Raw genomic sequence first — 27,499 nt, forward strand, 5'->3', positions numbered from 1 at the left:
GATCCGCCTACCGTCGAGCGAACGAATCCTAATGCTGCGAGGTCAGACAGTTTCTACGAAGTGAAACCGGCTGATGAATCAACGGAACGCTACAATGACAGCTTTTCTTTTTTTTTATTAATTTTTTTATTAAGTTAGACAAATTATAATACACAAATTAATAAGAAATTTATAAAAGAAAAAAATAAAGAATACAATGACATCTAGATGAAAAAAGCTGAGCCATTTTCTCAGTTTTTCTAGATTTTGTGAGACTTATTATCGCCAACAGAGCCCAAAGGAAGTCGTCATCGCTCGTGTTTCCAAACGTCTTCCGGTTTTTCCTATAAATGTGAAAATTGTGAACGATAAATAGAAGAGAAAACAGACTGAGCCTTTTTTTTTTTTTTTTTTCATCATATCACCCAGTCCCATATTGAGGCTTGAGTTTCTCTCTGTCCCGTCCTCTCTGAACGATCTGTGCTTACTTAAGATTCTGTGAAAAAAAAAAAAAAAAAAAAAAATGAAAAAACTTGGCATAAACAAGTTTAAAAATGTTACACTGGCATTTTTCAGAAAAGAAAAATCCAAAACTTCAAAACAAAAAACCACCATAAATCAAACTCAGCTGCCCGTGACAGCAAAATGCCACAATGAAGACGAGAAATGTTGCCAGCGGCTAAGAATAAGTCCCACAGTTTTAAACAGTAAGTCAATTATTAAGCCATTTTATAACTTGTCAGAATAATTTTATTATCCCATATTTGCTAAATACTTGTGTGATATTCTATGCCTATGAGTTAACCATTTATGTACTACAATTCTTTGATTTATAATGTACCAATCACTTGTCACTTGTTGAATAACCTCTGTGTGTTTGACAACTGTGTGCAGTGTCCTATCGCTCTAGTGAACCTCGAGATGATTCCTCACATGAAGCCAACTCCCACTGTCACACATGCAAGAGTTATGATGGTGTCTGACCTAAGGCACCTCCTGATTGTTAATCATGTTTTATGTGTTTGGACTATGCATAGCTGCACCAGTTTCTTATTATGTCTTTGCTGTTTCCCCTTCCCCTTGAGAATTATCATTCTGTAACTAGGGCCTCCTAATGAAATAAAAAGAGGAGAACGGCCTTGAGTCATCAGAACGTGTGGAGACTGTTGGTTTTGATGCCCACTCTCTGCCCGTTCTCCTCGCGAGTAAAACTGAATTAATCTCTTGTCTTTCTTCTTGTTTACAATGTTTAGATAAACCTAACATAACTATATTTTGGTGTTTTGATTAGTTAAAACCATTAAAGCTGCACTATTTAACTTTCTGGTTGGGCGTCTGTCACCTGCTTGTCTCTGTGGATCTGTAATTGCTCTGCCTTAAATAGTTCTACCTTACAATTATTCGATTACAGGTGGTTTTTATAGCTCAGAAACTCCCTCGAGAGGCGTCCCGCGGAGACTGCATCGCTCCCCTGAGGAAAAGTGCGTTCAGCCAGAGAGCCTTTTCCGTCACAGCTTCTCAGGAGTGGAAAGAGACCAAACATCATACAATCTATTCAAAAAACATGTTAAGAAGTGGCGAATAACTCATCAAACCTGCGATCATTAGTGTGTCGCCCTCCTGTGTGTGTGTGTGTGTGTGTGTGTGTGTGCTCTAGTGCGGCGTTTCCCAGACCTTTTTTTCTGGGGACCCATATTTTAAAAGTCAAAATTTATGCTGGATCGGTATCGTTTCCATGCTATCTGTTCAGCCAGTATCTCAATTGGGTCTTTAACTGGATGTAAAAAGACAATTACAAGCCGAATTTTGGCCTTGAACGTCTCATAATGTTTGGACTTTTATTCATACAAAGTTGTTGAGTAGAAATTTGAAGGATAAATAACAGTTGCATAACACAGCTGTATCTCTTGTGTCATAAGTTAAATTTGTTTTAAAGGTACACCGTGTGACTTTTGTGGTGGAGGGTGTATCTGCTCGTCTCCATGGAGGTGTTATTGCTTTGCCTGGAATGTTCCATGGTATGACTTTAAACTTATCCATAACATTTATGCATTATGGGCGTCTCTATTTAGCCCAATTCATCAGCCGGTTTCACTTTGTGGAAACGGTCTGACCTCGCAGCGTTAGAATTTGTTCGCTCGACGGTAGGCGGGTACTTTTTATCATTTAACCACACGCTGGTAGTTTGGTAGTCACGTATGTAAAGCGCCACTAACGGGACTAACTGGTGTATTAAGCTTTTCCCAAATCCCGTAGGAAGAAGGACAATAACGTCTTTTCCCTTGATGAAATTCACCAAACATTCTCTTTATTCCAGCTTTAAATCCTCAGTCGTTGACAACACTGAATATATGGCTCTTCGCTGATTGGTTAGTGCCCGAACTTGCACTTCTGGGGTTTTTGCGAAGCGTCTAGTGTATTTTGATTCCTGACCTAGTCGCTGGAGAGAAATGAAATTGAACGGAGGCACAAGGTGGTCCCAGCCTGGCTAGTCAGTATTGCTCAATAGGGCTGAATGATTTTAAGAAAAAACTGAATTGTGATTTTTCTGGCAGATATTACGATTTTGATTGCATCCAGGATTTTTTTCAATCAAGTTTCAGTGCACATGAACATTTGCAGACATCACAGGAACTTACATCATACCAGAGTCCTGCAGCGATGATTTGACGCTGGAGCGTAAAAAGCCCAATTTACAAAGACAATAAGGGCCTCTCTGCCACCGCTCTACAGACATTTCCTGTACTCTGCTTTCCTTTATTTCAATTTACACTGAGTAATAATGTGTTTAATGCAGCTTTGCACTGATTTGTTTAGATTTTACAGAAGCAAAACTTAAAACCACATGGCTAAGCGCTGAAAAAAACAACAACTTGCTCCTTGTGCGCTGATGCGTTCATCTTCTGTCAGACTAAAGGACACGACTCAGTGGAATATGAGTGTGACAGTGGATGTGCTGCTGATGGTGAGTCTGCTCTGTGCTTCTGTCGCGTTGGAGATGGTTCATGTTAAACTTTACACAAATGCCAGGTTTAAATCCTCGCCTCCTAATGCTGTGGCAGTGAATTACTTCGCGGTGCATAGACCTCGACGCAGATCCATAAATCAAAAACAACAACGACTAGGCGACAGCGGCAGTGTGCGTTGAGTCGATGCAGAACTAAACTTCGCCCTTAAATTGGGTTTTAAGAGCACCGCAAAAACACACGACTTTGACACACACATACACACACTTTTAAAAACTAATTATATTATTTTAATTTATTTTTTAAAATTATGATAATTATGATTATGATTATGATTTCTTTTTTTGTACGTGTGTTACTTTTATATTTAGTTAAGTCCGTCTTGTTGTGGATATGCTGGTATCCAATCCATCAAACTTGACAAATTATAAATTAAAAAAACAAACAAAACAAAACAAAAAAACGACAGATCATTCAGCCCTATTGCTTAAAAATACAAAAATTCCCTCTGTGAACAGGGGCGACGCTCCACAGATCTGGGCTGTAATGTGGCGTAGTGCTGTAACCTGCTCGTCTCTCTTGTGAAAGATAAGTTTAATCTATACTGTGGAACATTCTAGACAAAACAACATTTCCATTAGGGTTGAGTATCATTAAGAAGTTGCCGATACGATACATACCTTGATACATAGGCCACGATACGATACATATTTCAATACAGTGAACTTATGATTCGATACGATATATTTCAAATTGATTCGATACCGTTCAATAAAAATAAAATCTAAATCATGGCTGTGATACTAAAAGTCTTTGTTAAACCACTTCTTGTGCAAAGTGAATATGAAACAAAAACATTTTAATCATCAAAACTGTGAAAATGTCAAATATGTCGCATGCACTGCAAAAAATTAAATCTAGCCAAGTTAAGATGACTTGAATTAAGAAAGTTTTATCACGATTTGAGTAAATTCCACTTGACAAGTTAAATTATCTATCAGCGGAATACGATTTTTTGTTCTTAAAATGTGAAAATACAACTTGCTACACTTAAAAAAAAAAAACAACCCTTAAAATAAGAAATTAAATTGAATGTCGCTTGAATTAAAAAAAAACAACTTACTGGTAGAGTCGACTCAGATAAAGTCAGATGTTCTTAATTTTCATTTTAACGAACCTTTTTGCTGTGTGAATGAGTTTCCTTCCACTAAACAAACAACAAAACTGTAGCGCTGCAACAAAATAATTTAGTAAAATGAACCAAAAATACTCGATACGCGATATATCGATACAGCAGCCCACGGTATCGATACTGTATCATTACATTAAACTATACGATATATCGATATTTCAATATTTTTGCACACCCCTAATTTCCATGGAGACAAGCAGGTGGCGGACCCTCCACTAGAAATGTTACACAGTGCACCTTTAAGAAAATAAATAATCCATCCCTACACCGGTATCAGTTAATATCTGCAGATACGTAAAGTCAAAGTATCGATATCGGTATTGGAGCTGAAAAAGTGCATTCCTAGTAAATATTGCCCTAAGAGAAAACCTGGAAAAATAACTGACTATGCAAAGAAGCCCAATGACGATACGTAAAAAAAAAACAGAAATCAACCCTAACCTCAATACAAAATTAATGATTTATTTGTCCGGCCTCTGATGTGAGCATGAGCCGTCTGAACCAGCGTGTGTCTGGTGTTGTGGCTGTTTGGAGGTTAGGTAACGCTAACAGGAGGTGCTGAGTCACAGAGCGAGTGGGAGGGACGGGCTCTGCCTACACCACAGACCTCTTCAAACGGGCTCAATCAGGTCACACACGTTTAACACTTTAAAACCAGAGCCACGGACACAGGTGAGGTCAACTGTCAGGGCGAAAGGGTCAAGTCGATTTTACTAAGACAAGATAATACATGTTTATTTTTTTGTTTTCTGGTCATATTACGCTATTTTCTGATCTAGGTCACAGGTGTCAAACATAAGGCCCAGGGGCCGGATCCGGCCCTCCAAGACCTTTAATCTGGCCCTCGGCTGATTTTCTACTAAAATATTTTAATCATATTTTCTATTAAAATATTGGTAATTTTCTGTTCCGCTGAGCATCGCAACGTCTCCAGCGTCTCTGTACGTGGCCCCTCCCACCAGAGCAGCACAAATGAAGACTTGTCTCTTTCCAAACGCTCTTAAAGGACGATCGTTTTGACTGTTGACCGTGACACCCTCATCAGCAAAATGTCAAAAATAGAAAAATGGACGCTGAGTGCAGGATTTTCCAAAAAAAATTTACTTATTCTTATTTGCAAACAAGTTCATGTTAAAACATTGTGTTGAAATAGCATTTTTACTCATAATATTATAATATTTTGTAAAAGAAAGAGTGTAAAAGAAAGATTTCTGTAATAGATTTGCGTTTCTCTGCACAAATATTTGAACTTATTGTTATTTTTTGGGGTTTATATGACATGAGTTTTCTGATCCGGCCCCTTTAGGATCAAAGTAGGTTGGATACGGCCCCCGGAACAATATGAGTTTGACACCCCTGATCTAGGTTATCATTTTTTTTAGACATACCTGGAGTTGTATTTTATTCGTTAATTTGTTGCGTCTGTGTCTCAAAAGTTGAAAACACTCTTCACCACCTCTGTGTTTGTTTACAAAACAGGAAGTGCCAACACTGTTTATTCTTTTTCGAAAATCGGTTTGAGTCTGGATTAAAAACATTTATTAGTTCAGACTTGTGATGTGGGAGGAGCCTGTGTGAGCGGTGATGTTGGAAATAACATCGACTTTGAAGCTAGTTTAGGTTTTGTTAGCGATTAGCTGCTGTAGCTCCCGCACATAAACAGGCTGTTTTCTATTGGTCTAAAATTGTAAAGTGACTATATTGTCCGTATTTTGTTACTATGGACCTGCATTGATATGTATGAGCTGTGAATAGACGTGTGAATGATCCACATTTATGCATATAATTAATTACGGGCGCGCACGTTTTTACGGCTAAAGGCTAATAGCGATAGCTTACTAGCTAGGAGTTATGGGTCAGTCGCGATCGAAGCGGCTCTATGAAGCGAACAATGGGAGCCTGCTTCTTATTAGGAGCCGTGTTTTCTCTTTTTCTCACTTTTTCTCTTCATGCTGCATGTAGACCTGTAGTTTGACAAAGCAGCGGCTGAAAACGAAACTTTCAGAATCTGCGTGTGCATAGGATAAAAAGTGCTATTTGGCTGCAGTTCAGCATAAAATGAATAAACAGGACTAAACTTGGGTTGAGTGAAGGAGAAAGATAGAAACCGAGTCCCGACACTCAGACCTGGTTAAGTTCTGGTTTAGTCCTGCTTGCAACAAAACCATCTCAAGAGTTGCTTGGGAGCCGAAAGAGCCAGCTGCTTTAGTGAGCCGAGCCGGTTCTCAAAAAAAAAAACTGAATACTCATCACTAGCAGTGAAACAGTAACGTAGCGAGAATGTGATGCAAAAATGCCATTAGGCCAATCTACTGTATGTAAATATGATGTGAAGAGTCAAAATAACAATAAATGTTGCCTAAATAAACCCAATTTAGAATCCACTAAGCCAAACCTAAGTTTTTTAATCAATTCAAGATTTACGGTGAATTTTTACATCACTAAATATATCGGCGATTATATCGGCTATGGCAGCTCCAACTCCCATTATATCGGTTTCATATCGGTCACAACAAAATCCATATCGGTCGGGCTCTAGTAACAATATCCAAGTTTCACGACATGTTAGTCACAGTATACACGGTACGATATTTATTGTGATATTTTGTTAATATGCTACTTTTTCCTCTTAAAATGCCTTGACAAGACTTAATCCAAAAAAACTAAGACTTAAAAGTGCTTAGAACTGTTATTTCTGCTTGTAGTCTGCACTGAAATGGAGCAAAGGATCATGGTCTATGTAGTTCCCTCTGTCTTTTTTTTTTTTTTTTTTTTTTTTAGCTATTGCTGCACCATAACTCTTAATTTAAGCAAAGAGACTTGTAATTCGATAAATTGTGATAGTCCATGATATTATTGTGCGAATTTTGACGATATGACGATATTTCGGTTATTGTTACATCCCTAATGATTTCAGATCTGGAATTGCCAATCTCTACTGAACAAAAGGTAGCTGTTAACTTGAAAACTACCTCTTCATGACATCACAAGGCGGAACAGAGAATTTTGAGCTTTGGAGATTTAAACAGACTAATAATAAAGGGTATTTCAAACATGTGTGAATGAAACAAAACACAACTGGTCTGTTTTTGATGAAGCAACAACATTATAATATGACTTAAAGTTCATGAGAGTCAATTTTGTGTAATATAGGATCCTTTAATATTTAATTTAATCACTTTGCATCCATAGCATTAAATGGGACATTGTAAAATCAAAGACTGTGGACATGAGGATGAGCCCTTAAACCAAAATTTCCAATCTTGTACTGGCATTAATTTGTAAATTTTTACTGTTTTTACACATAAAATCCCTTATTTTTATATCAAACCATTACACGACAAACTTTATACAGTATTTCTGATATTTATGTGAGAAAAACTACAGAAGAAGTTTCAAATTAATCTCTAAACATAAGATTTAAAGGTGATCACAGATGGTACAGGGTGTAGGAATTAAAATGTCAGCAGTAGAGCTGGATGAGTTTTTCTTCTCTTATTAATCAGTCCCAGTTTTAAGAAACAATTACATTTTTCATAATAAATATATATTAAATAGAGAATTCAGAATCGGGCAAAAACAAGATGTCAAAAAGCAGATATAAACAGAAAATCCCGGAATAGAGACTTGGATTTATTTTAAACATACAAGTCCCTTCGACATGCTTTGCAAAACAAAGCTAGAGCGAGTTAGCAGCAGCTGTTTCCTGTTTTTCGGCTCGCGTCAAGATCTAAAATATATCTCCAGTGAATAATGCATCAAACTCAAACAATAAAAGAGAAAAGGTGAACAATAAACGGGAAGCAGTTTTCTGTAGTCGTGTTTCCCAGCGCCAAAAACTTGGTATTTCAAACATTTTAGTGAATGTTGTTTATTTAAAAAGGCCAAATCACTGTGTTTTCTGATGTTATAGGCGAGTTTCAGCTGACGTCATTATTAAAAGCCCGCGTTGCATGCTGGGAAATATTTTGGTCGGAGGCAAGAAACACGATAGCGTCAAACACAGTGCGTAACCTCGCGTATTCCTCCCCGATAATGGTAAATTCCTGCTGCATTATCGGATGCACAAATAGAAGCACGGAAGAAGGAAAATGTCTTTTTCGTATTCTGAGTGAAAAGAACCGCTAACGGTGAATTAAACGATTTTCAAACATTCGCAGAGCAAACGTAGAAGATCCTAACAAACCGTGGACTCCAACAAGTTCAACAACACATCGAGACTCTTGGAGGTTTTCATCTTTTCTGCTGTGAATGGCCCAGGAGTTTCCACCAAGTCATTGTGGATATCGCCGAAGTGAATATTTGTCCAGGTAGTTGGTGATTCTGACCAGAAATTTGGTTTGGTTCCACCTTTTGTCGGGGTTGAAAAGGGTGATTTGGCTCCATCGATGCTTATGACCAATTTCTGGTCAAATGGTCTTGGGTCCTCTGCCGTTAGAGTGGATAAATAACCGGGATCAATACCCTTTACGTGCTTTCTCGCTCCGTCCGTCATGTTGAATTAGTGTTTACTGCCGCCGACCAAAATAATTCCCAGCATGCAACGCGCGCTTTTGTCAACAACGAAACTCACCTATAATGTTATATCTTCATCACAAACAAACCTGGAGTTGGGTTTTGTTTAATTCACACATGTTTAACACACAAACTCTGCATATTTAGGCTGAGTTCACTCACTCTGTTGCACCTTGTGATGTCATGTGGTAATACAGGAAGTGCCCCGCTTTGTTTTAAACTCCACACACCTTCACTAGAATCATTTGGATAATTTCAGCTCTGGAACTGCCACATGAGGTAAAATGTAAAAGCAAGTTAACATCCCAAAGTGGAAGAGAGCATTTGGAGCTTTGGAGATTGTAGCCAGACTAATAATAAAGGATTACGCAATCATGTGTGACTGAAACAAAACACAACTGCGGGTGTGTTTTTGATGAGATAACATTCCAAAATCTCTCACAAGAGCCAATTTTACGTAATATAAGACCTTTTAAAAAAACACTGATTACGTTTGGGTGACGTCCGTTGCTTACGTAGCCAGCCCTGATCCTGGAGCGGAGCCCAGAGCGTGGAAACTCATTAACCCTGACAGTGTCCCGGTGCCCCAGGTGAATCGTCTGGTGCCCGGGCCAATCAAAACGTGGATATGTGACTTTTCATTGAGGTCAATAACGCAAAAATATTCCTCCAAAGTTCAAGCTATACGTCTGTTTTTATTTATGATGATACTTTTTTGCTTTGTTTATCTTTCTTTTATAATTATTTGTTGATAATACATGTACAGTAACAATATCTAAATCTCTTGGTACGATATTATCATGAAATGCATCTCACGGTACGATATTTGTTGCGATATTTTGAAGAGGCTGGTCAAATTGTAGAGAGGATGCTTTTTTGCTTTTAAAATACCTTGAAAAGATTTTGGTGTGAATTATTTCCGTCATAATCCCAAGAATTCAAGTAAAAAACATATTTCTTCAAAATTTTAAATAAATAATGTCTCTGTAGTCAGCGGGCCAGCTCTTATATATATTTGATATGATCTCGCGGGCTGAATATAATTATATCACGGGCCAAATTTTGCCCCTGGGCCTGAGTTTATGTAGTTTATGGTCTATGTAGTTCCTTCTGACTCTTAATTTAAACAAAGAGACTTGTAATTCGATATATCGTGATGGTCCACGATATTATTGTGAGAACTCTGACGATACGATATCACAATATTTCAGTTATTGTTACATCCCGAGTAACTCATTTATTTTATTTACTTATTTTTGAAGAAACGAGTAAGGGGAGTGTAGATGAGGAGCTGCTGTGTTTACAATACAAATATAACGGAATAAATAAAAAAGTTCAAGCTGCTTCATACATCAAACTGACTGCGGGATGAGACCAGAGACCTCGGTGTCACTGTAAAAGGTGACAGGACACCCACCCACACTGTACTGTCGCTGGTTGACTGTTAGTTTCTCTTGCAGTCTCTTCTTCCTTTTTCCATTACATTTGAATAAACCTGTGTACATGTAGTGAAAGGAAACACAGTGAATTTGAATGAGGTTTAGGTCATTTGCTTCTCAGTTCCACTGCAAACACGTATATTCTATTGTAATGTCATTTTAGTACACAGAATTATTACACCTTATTAATATTACACTGCATTCAAAACTGCAGTAATGTAGAAATGGTAATGATAAGTGTGTTTTCCCATTCGTAGTTTTTAGGTGTGTAAACTTTGATTTATTTGACACACATTATTTAATTTATTAACATTAATTTGAGTAATTATTATTTTGGATAATTAATTTATACTACTTTGCATTTATTTAATTAACAATTCATTAGTATGTTGGGTTCTATAGTGTTGTTCTATAGATACTGGGAAGGATTTTCTGAAAAAGTGAGCATCAAACGGCCGTTATTTTAGATTAGGCTTGTTCTGGATTTGATGTTTAAGCAAAAACTATTATTAAACGTTTATTTTAGGAGTAGGAATGAGCATGATTAGTCGATTAATTGATAATTGATCATTAAGAATTTCATCGATTACATTGTGTTTGCTGTGTGCAGTGTGACTAAACAGGTGTACAGTGTCTCTCTGCAAGAAGAAGCTGGTCAGTCTGCAACGTACCGAAGCACAAATGTGTATTTAACGATGACTTGTACAAGAAATTCCACGCTTTCCGTTGTGTTCGGGACAAGTGTGAGTCCATGTGCACAGTGTATAAAGCAGCACATATGTTTCTGTGTCCAGTGGGAAAAAGTTTTACCAGGTGAGAGTCGCTCAATGTCGATGACGAGTCCCCACCTCCCTCCCCCCGTACGCTGTCCTGGTTTTGACAAACACAAATATGGTCACACTAACCTGTATTCCACTGAGTCGTGTCGCATCAGCGCACAAGAGCTGTTTTTTTTCTTCTCTTAATTTATGCAAATTAGCCATTAGGGATGGGCATTCGATTAAATTTTCTTAATCGATCGTTGGAAGAATTAACGATCAATTATCGATTAATCATTAACATTTTTATATTAAAATGATCATCATTATTATTACTATCTGCACTAATCTGCATAAATAAATTCAACTTTATGACATATAAACCGTAACGACTCTAGAGCCACATCAGCCCGTTTGACATTATAATGTGTTTAATTCAGTTTTGCGCAACTCTCACAGAAACAAAACTTAAAACTGCATCGCTAATTTGCATAAACTAAGTGAAGATAAAACTACAGCTCTTGTGTCGCTGATGCGGTTCAACTTCTGTCGGATTAAAAGACATGACTCAGGTGAATACAGGTTAGTGTGACCAGATTTGCGTTTGTCAAAACCAGGACACCGTACGGGGGGAGGGAGGTGGGACTCGTCATCGACATTGCGCGACTCTCACCTGGTAAAACTTTTTCCCACTGGACACAGAAACATATGTGCTGCTTTATACACTGTGCACATGGACTCACACTTGTCCCGAACAGAACGGAAAGCGTGGAATTTCTTGTACAAATCATCCTTGCACATCGTTCGCATTTGCACTTCGGTACGTTGCAGACTGACCGACTGTTTGTGTCTCGCTCCTTCTGAGTGCAGAGACACATGTACAGACCTGTTTGGTCACACTACACACAGCAACCTACATTCGGTTTGTTGATTAAAATGAATGTAATCGATGAAATTCTTAATGATCAATTATCAATTAATCGACTAATCATGCCCATCCCTATTAGCCATGCGGTTTTAAGTTTCATTTCTGTGAGAGTTGTGTAGAGGCTGGAAAAATGCCAGTTAGAAATCAGACACCCCTCAAATTTTACTTTCCTATTGGAGTATTTTATTTTTATTTCATTGTATATAATTCATGTGGTTCTATTAACGTGCAGTTCCTTCACTGACCAGTAGATGGCGCATGTCGCAACGTTGGTAGAGAGTAGACTGAGCGCTGCAGAAGAAGAAGCAATCTTCTGTGTGAAGTAAAGCAGCTCAAAACGTGCTCTTGTCTATTCTTTTATTAACAGGCTTACTTCACGGAGGCATATGCCCTCTGAACCACTGGTCAGAGGGGCAACAGTTGCGCAAAACTGCATTAAACACATTATAATGTCAAACGGGCTGATGTGACTCTAGAGTGGTTACGGTTTATATGTCGTAAAGTTGAATTTATTTATGCAGATTAGTAGTGCAGATAGTAATAATAACGATGATAAATTTTTATATAAAAAACGTTCATGATTGATAATCGATTGTTAATTCTCCCGATGATCGATTAAGAAAATTTTATCGAATGCCCATCCCTATTTAGGAGTAAGAAAAGTTTTAACATTACATATCTTGAAAGAAGAGAAAACATGCAGATGTTGTTGAAATTTTACAATAAATATTTAGTTTGGCCCACGACTTAGTCACAGTTTTTAATTTTGGCCTCTGTGAATTTGAGTTTGACCCGACTGTTCTATTGTTTCAGTGGAGCGCATTTGATCAGCGCACCGAGGTTTTTGATAAGAGGGTGTGAAGTTGCCGAAATAAAGCAAGTTGTACACAGTCGTCCTGCCGTGTTGGTTTTTGTAAGCAAGGAAGACATCGAGAAAATACAACATTTCAAACCCGCCATACCCGCAGCCTCAGGAGAACGGAACAGACGACATTTTAGAGTTACAGGTGCTTGGGTTGGGTGAGGTTTGGTCCAGCAACTGTCTTGTTTGTGGGCCAACAGTCTAACCTACAGTGCCACCGCTTTCTCCCCAGGTACAGACAAATGAATAAGAACGTAACAAAGTAAAGTCATGTTACCTAAAAGAGAAAGTTGTCAGCGGGTCGGATATTCTTAGAGCTCCAACAGCGTTCAAGCAGAAATTTCCAAAAGTTTAAAAGGTGCATTGTGTAACTTTTCTGCTGGAGGGTCCGTCAAATGCTTTTCTCCGTGGACATGTTTTTACTTTGTCTGGAATGTTTCACTGTATAATATTAAACCTTTCTATCTTCATGTAGACCAAACCTGACAAAGTAACAGGTCAGATCTGTATCACAGTCAGAGTGTTTGTTTTTCAAGATATTTTTGAGCTATTAAAGCACCTGTAATTGAGTGTGTACACATGCACATCAATAACCCGGTTATGATCGGGTTTTTTGAGTATCCCGGTTTCTTCATGGTGCATGTAAACGCAGTAACCCGGTTTCAGTATCCCGGTTATGGCAGTATCCCGGTTATTAGAAACCGGGTTACTGTAGCTGGTTTATTCCGATAGTAACCGGGTTACTTGTGGCATGTAAACGCAGTACCCCGGTTACTGCAACATAAAGTTGAGTGCGCATGCGTCCAAAAGACACTTTCCAGCCTTTCACCACAACAGTAGTCACATAAATAAATTGACCAACATAAATAAAGTGACCAAACGAGTGAAATGACTGTAAAATTAAGAGCTGCGCTAAACCTGCACACGTACAATCTGCACATGTACAATCTGCACACTGCACTGTACGACCTGCACTCGTGTGACGCTGAAAAGCTAAAACATGAACTATCTCCTATACTCTATACGCACGAAACACACTTACCATCATTAGCGCCTCTTCTGTCACAGAAATAACACACATAATCCACAGAGTCGTGTCATTTAGTCCAAAAGAAACTGATCACATCAGCGGCGCAAGGAGCGAGTTGTTTTTATCGCCGCTAACAGTTTATGCTAATTAGCCAAACGGTCTTAAGTTTCATTTCTGTAAAACGTAAACAAATGTGATCACAGCTGAATTATCTGATCAAACGGGCTGATGTGGCTCTATAGTGTTTATGGTTTATATGTTGTAAAGTTGAGTTTATTTAAGATTTTAATGAAGAATCTGCACAGTGGATTGTGGGAGATCTCGTAGCTCCTTAGCTTCTTATGCTAAAGGAGCTCACGGTTTGTATTTTTCCTGGTTTATGAAATTGATTTAAGTTAATTTTTGCGCCTGCGCATTTGTAAGATTATGTCAAGAAACCGGGATACTCCATTTGATCATGTATACGCGGATATGAGTGTCCCGGTTTCTCAGTGCGCATGTAAACACAGTAACCCGAATACTGACATAACCGGGATATGGCTAATAACCGGGTTATTGATGTGCATGTATACGCACTCATTGAATAAATGAATACATGTAATTTAATGTCATACTGTGGAACATTCCAGGTAGAGCAATGTAGGGCGATTATTTGGGTCAACATTGAAATCGGGATTATTCAAACGATTATTTTTTAGTTACACGATGCATTTATTCAGCATTTCTCTCTCAAAAAACCCACTTTGTTATTGATAATTTACACAAAATTTTCAAACTGAAAATAACTACAGGCTACAAGTATGTACCTTAGAGCAGTTTTGCGATGTATAAAACATAAAATGAATAAAACATACTTTGAACATGAAATAACGCAAAGAAAAACATGAACATATCCAAAATAAACTATATATCCTGCTGTTCTACAATCTCTACATTTAAAAAATCAAATAAATATACTTATTTATATAAAAAATATCCCAAGATCAACTTTGTTAAGCTTTATCGTTTCAACTCGATTATATGAGTTAAAAATTCGATTAATCGCACAGCCTTAGAGCAATGACATATCCATAGAAACAAGCAGATGACCCCCAAACAAAAATACATAATGTAGCTTTAATTTGAGCATGTGCTGTAAAATTTCAAAAACCTTCAGACACTTTTAATCTTGCATAAACGTGTTCTCTTATTATTAAATTATATTTCGATTTATCCACGCAGGTTTGAGCGATCCTGTATTGTCAAGGCTTGAGTGTCGGGCTGGGTATCATTAAGAAGCTGCCGATACGATACATATCTCGATACACAGGCCACGATACGATACAAATCTCACCTCTATAGTGCACTTCCGATTCGATACGATATATTTCAAATTGATTCGGTACAGTTCAAGAAAAAATCAAGTCTAAATCATGGCTGTGATACTAAAAGTCTTTGTTAAACCACTTCTTGTTCTTAAAGTTCATATGAAACATGCACATTTTAATCGTCAAAACAGTGAAAATGTCAAATGTGTTGCATAAACGAGTTTCCTTCCACGAAACAAGCGACAAAACTGTAGCGGTTTAACAAAATAATTTAGTAAAACACACCAAAAAATACTCAAAACAGCAGCCCACGATATCGATACTGTATCATGACATTAAACGACACGATATATCGATATTTCTGCACAACCCTACATGAGAGCTTAGAAAATATCTGCTTTCACGCACCACCTATCTCCGCCCACAACCCTGTACCTCAAAATGTAGTTTGTAACATAATCCATTAAATGACTTAAAGTGAGTAATGTAATCTGAATACTTTGGATTACTTGATTTGCTGTAGAGAAGCAAAGACTAGAATATTGTAACATAAGATGTTTTATCTGCTAAAAGAAAATAAAAAAAGCCCAGACTTTACTTAACCGTATTAAAAATATTATTGATAGAAGAGGAGGAGACACGTCCACGCAGCATGATTTAGTCCTGTTAAATCCTGTTTGAGACATAGTTTATACCTGGTTTAGACCTGGTTTAGTCCTGGTTTAGTCCTGGTTTAGTCCTGGTTTAGACCTGGTTTAGACCTGGTTTAGTCCTGGTTTAGACCTGGTTTAGTCCTGGTTTAGACCTAGTTTAGACCTAGTTTAGACCTGGTTTTAGACCTGGTTTGGACCTGGTTTGGACCTGGTTTTAGACCTGGTTTAGTCCTGGTTTAGTCCTGGTTTAGTCCTGGTTTAGTTCTGGTTTAGTCCTGGTTTAGACCTGGTTTAGACCTGGTTTAGTCCTGGTTTAGACCTGGTTTTAGACCTGGTTTGGACCTGGTTTTAGACCTGGTTTAGTCCTGGTTTAGTCCTGGTTTTAGTCCTGGTTTAGACCTGGTTTAGACCTGGTTTAGTCCTGGTTTAGACCTGGTTTAGGACCTGGTTTGGACCTGGTTTTAGACCTGGTTTTAAACCTGGTTTGGACCTGGTTTTAGACCTGGTTTTAAACCTGGTTTGGACCTGGTTTTAGACCTGGTTTAGTGTCCGGCAATGAGTGGAATTACCGAGAAAAAAAAAAAAAAGGAAAAAAAGGGATATAGCCCAAAATGTGAAAACAGTAAAATACCTCTGTGTAATCCATTTATTTCAACAAAGTAACTGTAATCCAATTACCACTCACTGAAACAGTAACTGTAACTGAATACAGTTACTCATAATTTGTACTCTGATTACATAACTCCGGTACATGTAATCTGTTACTCCCCAACACTTACGATGATTCGAAATATTTAAATCCAAATCATTAATTTAGTGTCCAAAAATGCTACGTAGGTAATGTAATTTAAACAGCACGTACACTTGTCACCGTGAAATGCCAGGAGGCGTGGCTTATTCTTATTCTGTATTCTGTAATTAATTGTTGCAGCAAAATGGATAAATGATTATAAATGAAAATAAATGCATATGTGACTTTGTTCACACCGTTACAACTATTAAAACATCTGAATTATGAGTTGACAGAGGATTTTATCACTGAACCACGAGCGCTCCGGTGCATCCGAGATTAGATTTTTAGGAACAAAAAAAAAAAAAAAAACCTGCACGTACGATCCCGCAGCTGCAACGGGACGACGTGAAGTTATGAAAGAGCCGAACCCGCCCGTGCGTCGTGCGTCCCGTTTCATAACACGGAAGTAAAGGGCTCGGCACCGGCGTCTGCAGCAGTCAGCAGTACGACAGCCCTGCTCCTTTTGTTCCACTGGACGCGACGCACGGCCACGTAAAACACCCCCCGGTATCAGCGTGCTTCATTAGGAAAACAAAACGCGTCTTACCTCACTCAAAGTCCGCTTGCAAATGTCAGGTCACGTTAATTCTCCCCGTAAACCAGTGAATTGCAATGTTATTCGTGTAGTTAGTGAGTGCACGAGCCGCTGTTCCCGTGCCTTTGCTCGGTTTGGTCCCGCGCGCTCTGCACAGAAAAAGCCTTACGAAAGTTCCCGGAAGTGGCCCAGCATCCAACCGCACATCACAATCACTCACGAGACCTGTGCTGCTCTTATTTAACATTTGTCATTTCGTTTTGCACCTAAGATATTTTAGTGATTTTTAGTTTAATTACTGTTTGCTGTTTTATTTTAATTTTTTCCATTAAAGTTTATTGGGTGTTCAGTGTTGGGAAGGTGACTTTTAAAATGTAATCCCCTACAGATTACAGATTACATACCCCAAAATGTAGTTTGTAACGTAATCCATTAAATTACTTAAAGTGAGTAACGTAATCTGAATACTTTGGATTACTTGATTTGTTGTAGAGAAGCAAAGACGAGGAAACTTAACCGTATTAAAAATATTATTGATAGAAGAAGAGGAGACACGTCTGCGCAGCATGATTTAGTCCTGCTAAATCCTGTTTTAGTCCTGGTTTAGATCTAGTTTTTTTAGACCTGGTTTAAACCTGGTTTTAGTCCTGGTTTAGTTTCCAGCAATGAGTCGAATTACCGAAAAAATAATAATAATAAATAAATAAAAATAATGTGAAAACAGGAAAATACCTCTGTGTAATCCATTTATTTCAACAAAGTAACTGTAATCCAATTACCACTCACTGAAACAGTAACTGTAACTGAATACAGTTACTCATAATTTGTACTCTGATTACTTAACTCCGGTACATGTAATCTGTTACTCCCCAACACTGCGTACATTGACACAGCACGTCAGTTATAGTCCCCTTTCTCCTTTTCTAAAAGTAAACAGAGTCACTGTACATATGTTGTAGAAATTATCAAGCTTGAAAAAAAAGCTTGGTAATATTAAAGCTAATAATAACAAAACAAGAAAAAAAAACAAAAAACTTACAAATGTCGTTTTTTTTTTTTGTTTTGGTACTGTCTAAATTCACTTTAACCCTTACAAACTGTTCATTTCTTAAGCCTTCACAGTATGGTTGGGGTCAAATTTGACCCGGACCAAGAATTCCTTCATAGTAAGTGTCTAAACCAAATTTTGATCTACAGATCTATTTAGTCCTGTGTGAAAACAAACTTAGAAGAAAATATCTCTCCCCCCTTGACTGATTTCTGTTTCTTATGTGCACCATAAACACGATGATCAGGAACTCTTGAACTCTGTCACCACTGTCCCGTAAAAAAATACACACAAACACAGTCTGTGCAGTTTCACTGTTCAAGATTCCCTGAAACTTCTATTTTGCTTCATTTGAACCGAGCTGGTGGAGCTAAAATCATCTCAATAGATTTGGATCAAACTTGACCCGAACCAGCCTCAGTGTCCAAAAATTTGTAGCACTTATACAAAAGTTCATTTTTGTGTATTTTGGCAAAATTAAGGAAAAGTCATCAAATTTCAGGATCAAAGAATGATGATTAGTGTATTTTTACTACTGTTGACTGTCAAAACGGGTCAAATTTGACCCGACTAGTATGTAAGAGTTACAGCTCCTATATTACACGAAATTTACTCTTCTGAGCTTTAAACCATGTTAGAATTTTGTTACCTCATCAAAAACATACCCAGAGTTGCGTTTTGTTTGCGTAAACCTTTAGTCTCAAGCTCAAAATCCCACCTTGTGATGTCATGAAGTGGTAGTTTAAGTTCGCAGTCCGCTTTTAGTTTTTGTTCAGCGGAGATTTGGCAATTCCAGGGTGGAAACCATCCAAATGATTCTAGTGAAAGTGTATGGAGTTTAAAAATACTTCCTTCGTGTATTACCTCATGACATCACGAGGTGGAACTGGGTGTTTTCCGTTTGAGAGAAGAACTCGGCCTAAATATGCAGGATTTACGTGTTTAAACATGCGTGAATGAAACAAAACGAAACTCCAGGTCTGTTTGTGATGAAGAAACGAACATTATAACACAGATTTTAAAATAGCGTAATACGGGCCCTTTAAACAAAACACCGCATTGTTAATTAATCTCTTACTTAGACTTTAGTGCGTAACTGACGTAACTGTTGTAATCCTAAAATAGGTCACTAAATATACATCTTAAAGAGCTATTTAAAGTTCGTGTTAACTTGTCAACATGATTTACCTTTTAAAAAATTTACAGCTACCTTTTATTGTTGACATTTTGAGGACTTATCGCAACACAAAAGTTAAGATTAGAGGTTTTAAGTCACCGATTACTATGGCAACGGTCCTAATTTTGCATCATTCTGTAAGGATAGGCTCCTTTCTGATTACAGTTTTATCAAAAATTGTATGCACCCACCTTATTTTAATCATTTACAGTCTGTCGGCTTCTCAGATTCATAGGTATAGGAGCCGAGGTTTGATTTGTCCAGGTCTCAGGGCGCCCTCGTGTGGCCGTTCCCGCGCAGCGCTTTGTGTAACACTGTTGTGCAACTTGACTGAGACGGACCTTGGATTTGCAGGGCCGACTTTTATTATATAACTGTTACCGACTGCAGCGTCAGGAGGATTTGATGTTCTCAACCGAAGCATATTTTTCATTAGGTTTTACGCAACACAAAGACGTGTGTTTTGTTTTATAATCAAGGACTAAGTTTGGAATCCGCAAAATTTTGGTTATATTAAATGAAGGTTTAAGACTGGAGATGGGGACGGATGACGCAACCAGGCCAAGTTACGGGTCAGGTCTGTGGAGTGGAGACCCTGTTCTAGAAGAAGTAGAAGTTGCCGATACGATACAGCGCACTTTCGGTTTTATACGATATATATCAAATCTATTCGATGCAATTCAGTAAAAATGTAAGGTCTAAATCTTGGCTGTGATACTCAAAGTTCTTGTTAAACCACTTCTTGCGCAAAGTTAAAATGAAACACACCCATGTTTAATCATCAAAACTGTGAAAATGTCAAATGTGTTGCATAAACGAGTTTCCTTCCACGAAAAAAGCAACAAAACTGCAGCTCTGTCACAAAATAATTAAGTAAAATATACCAAAAAACACTCTTGGTGATATATCGATACAGCAGCCCATGATATCGATACTGTATCATCACATTAAACTATTCAGTATATCGATATTTTTGCACACCCGTACCCTGTTCACAGTAGGAATGCATGATTTTCAAGATATTGTTTTATAATAAAGACATCTGTAATAAAATAATACTGTGTAACATTCCCAGTACAGCATCTTCGTGAAGTCAAACTCAGGGTTCATCAGGAAAAATACAAAGTGCAACATTAACATCATATTTCTCAATGCAAAAAGGGGAAGAGTGCAGATTAGCTATGTGTTATTAATGTACACTACTGTTCAAAAGTTTAGAAATGTCCTTATTTTTGAAAGAAAAGCATTGTTTTTTTCAATGAAGATAATTTTAAACTAATCAGAAATACACTCTATACATTGTTAATGTGGTAAATGATTATTCTAGCTGCAAATGTCTGGTTTTTGATGCAATATCTACATAGGTGCACAGAGGCACATTTCAAGCAACTGTCACTCCAGTGTTCTAATGGTACAATGTGTTTGCTCATTGTGTCAGAAGGGTAAAGGATGATTAGAAAACCCTTGTGCATCATGTTAGAACAGGTGAAAACAGTTTAGCTGGTTAGAGAAGCTATAAAACTGATCTTTCTTTGAGCAGGTTGAGTATCTGGAGCATCACATTTGTGGGGTCGATTAAAAGCTCAAAATGGCCAGAAAAAGAAGAACTTTCATGTGAAACTCGTCAGTCTAGTCTTGGTCTTAGAAATGAAGGCTTTTCCATGTGAGAAATTGCCAAGAAACTGAAGATTTCCTACAGCGGTGTGAACTACTCCCTTCAGAGAACAGCACAAAAAGGCTCTAAGCAGAGTAGAAAGAGAAGTGGGCAGCTTGACCGTACGGACGCAAGAAGTGTCCATCCAGTCAATCCAACTTGTGGGAGGAGATTCTTGAAGCGTGGGGTGAAATTTCTCCAGATTACCTCAACAAATGAACAGCTAGAATGTCAAAGGTCTGCAATGCTGTAAATGCTGCAAATGGAGGATTCTTTGATGAAAGCAAAGTTTGAAGGAAAAAAATTATTACACAAAATTGTCTGGGTGACCCCAAACTTTTGAACGGTAGTGTAATTAAGTAAAATATACAAAAAAAAAAAAAAAAACTCTCACCGATATATTGATACAGCAGCTCACGATATCGATACTGTATCATCACATTAATTCAATTCAATTCAATAATTCAGTTAATTCAGTATATCGATATTTTTGCACACACTTACCCCGTCCACAGCAGGAATGCATGATTTTCAAGATTTTTTTTTTTTTTGTAATAAAGACATCCATAATAAAATAATACTGTGTAACACCCCAAGTACAGCATCTTTGTGAAGTCTAACTGATGGACGGTTACAGAGTTCACCATTAATATAATATTTCTCAGTGCAAAAAGGGTGTCAGAATAATTCTATTATCCCATATTTGCTAAATACTTGTGTGATATTCTAGGCCTATGAGTTAACCATTTATGTACTACAATTCTTTGATTTATAATGTACCAATCACTTGTCACTTGTTGAATAACCTCTGTGTGTTTGACAACTGTGTGCAGTGTCCTATCGCGCTCTAGTGAACCTCCAGATGATTCCTCACATGAAGCCAACTCCCACTGTCACACATGCAAGAGTTATGATGGTGTCTGACCTAAGGCACCTCCTGATTGTTAATCATGTTTTATGTGTTTGTACTATGCATAGCTGCATCAGTTTCTTATTATGTCTTTGCTGGTTCCCCAGAATTATCATTCTGTAACTAGGGCCTCCTAATGAAATAAAAAGAGGAGAACGGCCTTGAGGCATCAGAACGTGTGGAGACTGTTGGTTTGATGCCCACTCTCTGCCCTTGTCTTTCTTCTTTCTAAACTAGGGGACAAATGCAATTTGACTGTGTTACTAATGTATTTTCTTTTTCTATAGACTTTATTGATCACATCATGATAAGAAGCACGATGGTTAAATAAATATAGACTATTAACGAAAATATTGAAACCAAACTATAGCAGATGTATCCCCACAAAATGTTCTAAATGTGCAATCAACAAAACAAAACAAAAAAAAAAAACATTACCAAAGAACAAATAAATAAAGAGCAGAACGTAAAACTTGTATCTTACCAACGATTCAAACTAAACCAACTGGACTTACTCGGCTTTTGACGTCAACGTTTCGCTTCAGCTTCAGGGTTCGTGTAGGTGACTGTGACTAACACGAGGTTTAGAGTTTTTACTGACGTCACCAAAACGTCACCACCCTCCGCTGCATCTGGAGGGAGTCACACTCACAGACACAAACCCTAATGAAGATGACTGGTTGGAAGCAAAATAACAGCTGCAGATGTTTAGTCGGTTTAGTTTATCTTGTTATATTTTATCCCTGGATGTCTCAAACTTTGCATCAATTAAAACTTGTTTCTTGTTTGACTCATAAGTGACTCATAGAAGTTCATAATTCAACCTTCTAAAATTCAAATCTAATTATACTGCAAAAGGAAAAAGTACACATAATAAACACTGACCCGTGACCCCAGAAATTATTGTTTCGTCTGTCATATTTTGAATCATAAATTGACATAGTATTTACCTCGACAGGACTAGATGCCTACATTTTTCTCACTCTTCAACTAGTGCTACTGTTTACTTACAACTTTAAAAAGCTTTCACAATCACAACTGAGCCTGATTTGTCCTTAACCTGCAGATAGACGACACATAAAACATACTGTATACTGCTGCAGTACTGATTCATGATTTAGGCCTCGAGGATTCAGATCAGAGAGTCTTTTGAGTTTTAAACACGTTGGATTTCACTACTGAATCTGGTAATCAAAATGAGAGATTCATGTGAGGTTTTCTGATAATCGTCTTAAAGGTTGTACGGAGGATTTTTTTGTTTTGTTTCAAATTGTCAATGAAAGTTTAAAATACCATTACAGAGACACAGCAGCTTTGTAATTATGATGAACAAAAAAAAAAAAAAAAAAAAAAAAAAAGAAAATCAACTGTGGACGTAGTGAAGCCAGATAAACATCAGCCAATAGATAAAAAGGCTACCTCATTTTCTATTGGCTGTCAGGTTGTGTGGTGGATCCCTCTGCCACCACTCCATAGTGTCAGTATTATTTAATTTTCATTATTATTTACATTAAGTTAATTACACTACACATAATTTAATTCAGTTATTTAGACTTATGTTCTAATTTGAGTGCACGCATTTTAGTTAATATAAGTCTAATTTACTTACACTTATTCTTTTTGTTTTTTTGGCACCGGACGGAGGACCCTGGGAGAGACCATCAGGACTCAACAAAGGGGGGAGCACTATTTAGTTTGTTTTACTAAGTTAATTTGTTTAGTTTGAGTTAAGGTCACATTATTATCACTTATTATTTTCTGTATTATAATTATTTGCTTTTTTGTTTACTTTGATTAAGTTATTGGTTTAGTTAGTTAATTAGTGTAATTCCTCCCTCTTGTGTTTAGCTTTAGTTGGTCCTTAGGTATTTAAACACCCCTGTTCCTTTGTCTGGTTGGGTTCGTTTTGTTCTGTTCAGTTTGATTTTGAGTTACCCCAGTTGGACCCGGCTTTTTTGTTAATAATTTGCCTAATTTGAGCCTTTGTTAAATTATATCTTTTTTGGCTTTATTAAATTTAAACTTTGGTCCACTACAGGTTGTCAATCAAACTTCTTACGTTTCTAGGGTAACTATGCAGCGGTTCTTAGAGGCTTTTTCTAACTGTAGCTTCCTCGCAGTTCGCACAAGCTTTGTTGCGACGGCGGACGAGAATCCACGACCGGTTCGCCGCAAAGGAAAGTCAGTTTTTGAGGTCGCTGAAAGAAGAAGAGAAGAAGGGGAAAAGGAGCGAAGACAAACTGAGGTGATTCTTGGAGATTCCTTCCAGCGATGGCGCGACTGAAGCAGACGAAGGGTCTAAAAACTGAGGCATCGGTCTCTAAATTATTTCTGGAGGGAGCTGTGGAGGAGGAAGATGGTGTCACACATGCACAACATTTGAAAAAGGACGCTGTATTTCTCTTCCCTTAAAAAAATCCTCTATACAACCTTTAAGAACTAAAACACCTAATAAACGGGATATCATGTCCAGTGTTTGTGTAAGTACAAATACATCAGTGTTTATTATTATTATTAGTTATTATTTGTAAAGGTGATATTTAAACAAGGTCCTGAGCTACTTGAACTCCTCCATCTACGTTCCTGCGCTCACTTATAGTCATGAGCTTTGGGTAATGACCGAAAGAACGAGATCGCAGATACAAGCGGCCGAAATGAGTTTCCTCCGCAGGGTGTCTGAGCGCTCCCTTAGAGATAGGGTGAGGAGCTCAGTCACATGGGAGAAGCTCGGAGTAGAGCCGCTGCTCCTTCACGCCGAGAGGAGCCAGATGAAGTGGCTCGGGCATCTGTTCTGGATGCCTCCCGGGTGAGTCCCGCGGGAGGTGTTTTGGGCATGTCCCACCAGGAGGAGGCCCAGGGGAAGACCCAGGACACGCTGGAAGGACTATGTCTCTCAGCCGGCCTGGGAACGCCTTTTGGTAACCTCGGAAGGGCTGGAGGAAGTGTCCAGGGTGAAGGAAGTCTGAGGGTCCATGCTTAGAATGCTGCCCCCACGACCCGACCCCTGATAAAGCAGAAGAAATGGATGGATGGAAGGTTATATTTAGTTATTCTCTTACTACTCGCTTTTCAATCAGAACATCTCGATAGTATAAATACATTGAAAACACGGATATGGTACAGTTCATAGACGTAGAATTCATATTGTCCACTAGAGGGCGCCATCTACCACCTAATCTTTCTGCATCCTCTTCTCCATCACCAACTAAGTTAAGATCACACTTCCCTCTATTTCCTGACAGATCCATATATCTACTTCTACTACTACTACTACTACTACTACTACTACTACTACTACTACTCTATCTATCTTAATCATACATAACTACAACAGAGTCTTAATTTTTCCTTACAATTACAAGCTTTTACTTTTAATATTTGCCTCTATACTCGCCAACAATGGGATTAATTAATTATTACCCATTAAGGTTCCTTTAATGCTGCACTGTGAAACATTCCAGGGAAAACAATAACATCTCCATGAAGACAAGCAGGATCATAAAAAAAACAATAAACCATCATTTAGAGTTTAATTTTATATTGAAAACTGCAATATTGATCTAAAATAATATTTGTTCTTGACCCTTAGACTGAATGTTTCAAAGAGATGCAAGAAGCGAAAAACCTTGTCCCGGATCTCGTCAGCTCTAGTTTGAGGTGTGTGAGTGTTGGCGTTGATGTCGCAGATTGGCAGCCTCGCTTCTGTCAGTCTGCTCCAGGGCAGCTGTGGCTAAAAGTGAATTAAAGGTTGTATGGAGGATTTTTTTTGTTTTTTTTTTTTCAAATTGTCAATGATAGATTATAGAGGTGCAGTAGCCTTGTAATTATAATGACCAAAAAAAAGAGAATAAAAATTCATCAACTCTGGACGTGGTGGGGCTAAACATTTGCCAATAGATAACGACACTGCCTCGTTATCTGTGAGCTGACAGGCTGTCAATCAATCTCCCTACGTTTCTAGTGTAACTGACTTGCCTGCGCCGCCGGTTACGTGGTTTACGTACGACTGTCACGCAGTCCACAGACGCAAGACGCACAGACGCTGTTTACTCCACCAACGCAACAGTTCTTAGTGGCTTTTTTTGACCTATATCTTCCTCGCAGTTCGCACAAAGTTTGTTGCAATGGCGACAAGAATCCAGGAGCAGTTCGCCGCAAAAGAAAGTCCGTTTTTGAGGTCGCTGAAAGAAGAAGACAAGGGGAAAAGCAGCGAAGCCAAACTAAGGTGATTCTTGAAGATTCATTCCAGCGATGGCGCGACTGAAGCAGACGCAGGGTCTAAAGACTGACGCACTGGTCCACAAATTACTCCTGGACAGGTCACTTCTGCTTATTATGAAAACGTACTGTATTTCCAAGAGCTAAGACAAACGTTTTTCAGGACACGAAAGCGATATCCTATGTCTGAAAACGTGATTTTCAAGGCAAAGAAAGAGTCCGCTTGCTGCTGCGTGTTGTAGCTAGTTCATTCGCACTGAATCTCCGCGCAACTCTTCTCTGCACCCCCTTCCTGCTCCTGTCCCCGCTGCCCGATCCGCTCTTCCCCCTGCTCCTCACTTCTCCCGCTCCTCACTCCCGTCTTGCCTAACCAACACTGTAGTTAGTTGTTTACAAGTCATGTGCAGCACCGGCTGTAAACAAACCTGTTTTTGGCGTAAAGAGGAGGCGGGGAGGAGGCGTTTCTACGTAGGAGCTGTAGGGGAGGGGGGGTGGTTTCACGCATGCGCAACATTTGAAAAAGGACAAACAGTCGCTGGATTTCTCGTTCCTTGGAAAATCCTCTATACAACCTTTAAATGCAAAGTGCACTCAGATGGCCGTTGTCTAAAACTTTTTTCTATTTTTAGATTATGTTTCGGCAAAAAGTCTTCACCCATAGACTCAAGTGGAAGAAGTGAGTGCGACGTCACCCATAGCGCTCCAGTCAAATGAAGCTCACCAAGGTTAGCAGTTACAGGGGCAAGAGCAACTGATTTGTCCGATATAAATGTTTATATCGTGATTTAGATTTGTATATGTACTTCATGTAGAGCGACTTAATCCAGATATTTTAAGACCAAAACGATGAGGCTTATTACAGCATTTAAAGAGAGTTGGGACAGAGACAGTTTTTCAATGTAAAGTTAAATTGAGCCAGAGTCAATGGAGTCTGAAGCGTGTCCGTGCTGGCTCCCATTTGGAACACAGTGACTATATATACAGTCTATCTATGCTTTCATCAGATCATTAATTTCTTCTTGCTTTGGACCACAGTATACAATAGCTCCCCACCAGCGAGTCTGGAATGAATGAATAAAACACGAATTTCTAAAGCAACTGTGAACGTCTGGAGGAGCGCTGTATAAGACTAATGCTTTATTATTGTTAATTACAGGGCGCCCACCACAGGGTCAGAACTCAAGTCTTGAATGCAGGATTACTCAGACGTGCATGAATCAGACAAAAGTTGAAGCAAAATATGACTCAGTTTAAAAACAACTATCAAAAAACTTAATAGTCTGTGTGCTCCTGTAGATCATTCTGAAACTATCAGGAATGGTTCATGTCTGTTCTGGGTCCAGTCAAGTGGTAACGGAGGGAAACAGGGGCAGATTTTTTACATTCAAATGTCTCTTATTCAGAAACTAGAGGGACTATTGAAATAAGTAAAGTATCAGAATGTAGGAAAGAGTTACACTCCAACAGGGTCAAGTTAAACCTGTGATATTCTTTCAAGTTGTTGACAAAAAAATTAAAAACTCATGTCGGTAACG

General features: G+C 38.3%; 1 protein-coding gene across 2 annotated transcripts in view; it reads right to left on the bottom strand.

Annotated features, from left to right (window-relative positions):
* Nucleotides 1-17,114, bottom strand: part of LOC110156037 (helicase ARIP4-like) — a 190,056-nt gene extending 172,942 nt beyond the window's left edge. For both annotated transcript variants that reach the window (XM_055165551.1, XM_055165550.1), the window contains exon 1: nt 16,970-17,114. The gene's annotated coding sequence lies outside the window, so the exon portion shown is untranslated. The remainder of the gene's footprint in view (nt 1-16,969) is intronic.
* Nucleotides 17,115-27,499: the final 10,385 nt, after the last annotated feature.

This window comes from Boleophthalmus pectinirostris, unplaced genomic scaffold, assembly GCF_026225935.1.
Source record: "Boleophthalmus pectinirostris isolate CB_2022bp ecotype Guang Dong unplaced genomic scaffold, ASM2622593v1 HiC_scaffold_8, whole genome shotgun sequence".
NCBI lineage: Eukaryota > Metazoa > Chordata > Actinopteri > Gobiiformes > Gobiidae > Boleophthalmus > Boleophthalmus pectinirostris.